General features: G+C 42.0%; 1 non-coding gene across 1 annotated transcript; it reads right to left on the reverse strand.

Moving 5' to 3' along the window:
* Positions 1-201: 201 nt before the first annotated feature.
* Positions 202-305, reverse strand: LOC112725328 (small nucleolar RNA R71). Its single transcript, XR_003164443.1, has one exon. It is a non-coding gene; the product is annotated as a small nucleolar RNA R71 (small nucleolar RNA).
* Positions 306-2,188: the final 1,883 nt, after the last annotated feature.

Raw genomic sequence — 2,188 nt, forward strand, 5'->3', positions numbered from 1 at the left:
TTAACTGAATTCTTGCAGATATGTGATATTGTTAAGACTAATGGAGTAGATCCGGAAGTCTACAGGCTCATGCTTTTCCCTTTTGCTGTGAGAGACAGAGCTAGAATATGGTTAGACTCTCAACCCAAAGATAGCCTGAACTCTTGGGATAAGCTGGTCACGGCTTTCTTAGCCAAGTTCTTTCCTCCTCAAAAGCTTAGTAAGCTTAGAGTGGATGTTCAAACCTTCAGACAGAAGGAAGGTGAATCCCTCTATGAAGCTTGGGAGAGCTACAAGCAACTGACCAAAAAGTGTCATTCTGACATGCTTTCAGAATGGACCATCCTAGATATATTCGATGATGGTCTGTCTGAATTAGCTAAGATGTCATTGGATACTTCTGCAGGTGGATCCATTCACCTAAAGAAAACACCTACAGAAGCTCAAGAACTTATTGACATGGTTGCTAATAACCAGTTCATCTACACTTCTGAGAGGAATCCTGTGAGTAATGGGACGCCTCAGAAGAAGGGAGTTCTTGAAATTGATACTCTAAATGTCATATTGGCTCAGAATAAAATATTGACTCAGCAAGTTAATATGATTTCTCAGAGTCTGAATGGAATGCAAGCTGCATCCAACAGTACTCAAGAGGCATCTTCTGAAGAAGAAGCTTATGATCCTGAGAACCCTGCAATAGCAGAGGTAAATTATATGGGTGAATCTTATAGAAATACCTATAACCCCTCATCGAGAAATCACCCAAATCTCTCATGGAAGGATCAACAAAAGCCTCAACAAGGCTTTAATAATGGTGGAAGAAACAGGTTTAGCAATAGCAAGCCTTTTCCATCATCCACTCAGCAACAGACAGAGAATTCTGAGCAGAATCTATCTAGCTTAGCAACTTTAGTCTCTGATCTATCTAAGGCCACTGTGAGTTTCATGAATGAAACAAGGTCCTCCATTAGAAATTTGGAAGCACAAGTTGGCCAGCTGAGTAAAAGAATCACTAAAAACCCCCCCTAGTACTCTCCCAAGCAATACAGAAGAAAATCCAAAAGGAGAGTGCAAGGTCATTGAATTGACCATCATGGCCGAACCCACAAGGGAGGAGAGAAGGACGTGAATCCCAATGAGGAAGACCTCCTGGGACGGCCTGTGATCAAAAAGGAGTTTCTCTCTGAGGAACCAAAGGAATCTGAGGCTCATCTAGAGACCATAGAGATTCCATTGAACCTCCTTACGCCCTTCATGAGCTCTGATGAGTATTCTTCTTCTGAAGAGAATGAAGATGTTACTGAATAGCAAGTTGCCAAGTTCCTTGGTGCAATCATGAAGCTAAATGCCAATTTATTTGGTAATGAGACTTGGGGAGATGAACCTCCCCTGTTCACCAATGAACTAAATGCATTGGATCAACTGAGATTGCCTCAGAAGAAACAGGATCCTAGAAAGTTCCTGATACCTTGTACCATATGCACCATGACCTTTGAGAAGGCTCTATGTGACCTGGGGTCAGGAATAAACCTCATGCCACTCTCTGTAATGGAGAAACTAGGAATCTTTGAGGTGTAAGCTGCTAAAATCTCATTAGAGATGGCAGACAATTCCAGAAAACAGGCTTATGGACAAGTAGAGGACATGTTAGTAAAGGTTGAAGGCCTTTACATCCCTGCTGATTTCATAATCCTAGATACTGGGAAGGAGGATGATGAATCCATCATCCTTGGAAGACCCTTCCTAGCCACAGCAAGAGCTGTGATTGATGTTAACAGAGGTGAACTAGTCCTTCAATTGGATGAGGACTCCTTTGAGTTTAAAACTCAAGGACATCCTTCTGTAAACATGGAAAAGAGGCACAGTAAGCTTCTCTCAAAACAGAGTCAACCAGAGCCCCCACAGCCAAACTCTAAGTTTGGTGTTGGGGAGTCTCAATAATGGTGTGAACATCTGTGAGGCTCCATGAGAGCCCACTGTCAAGCTATTGACATTGAAAGAAGCGCTTGTTGGGAGGCAACCCAATTTTTATTTAATTATATTTTTATTAGTTATATGTCTTCATAGGTTCATGATCACGTGGAGTCACAAAAACAACTGGAAAAATTGAAGAAAAATAAAAAACAGCATTAAAAACAGCACACCCTAGAGGAAGAGTTCACTGGCGTTCAAACGCCAGTAAGGAGCATCTGGCTGGCGTTCAACGCCA

Source organism: Arachis hypogaea, chromosome 11 (assembly GCF_003086295.3).
Source record: "Arachis hypogaea cultivar Tifrunner chromosome 11, arahy.Tifrunner.gnm2.J5K5, whole genome shotgun sequence".
In the NCBI taxonomy this organism is placed as follows: Eukaryota; Viridiplantae; Streptophyta; class Magnoliopsida; order Fabales; family Fabaceae; genus Arachis; species Arachis hypogaea.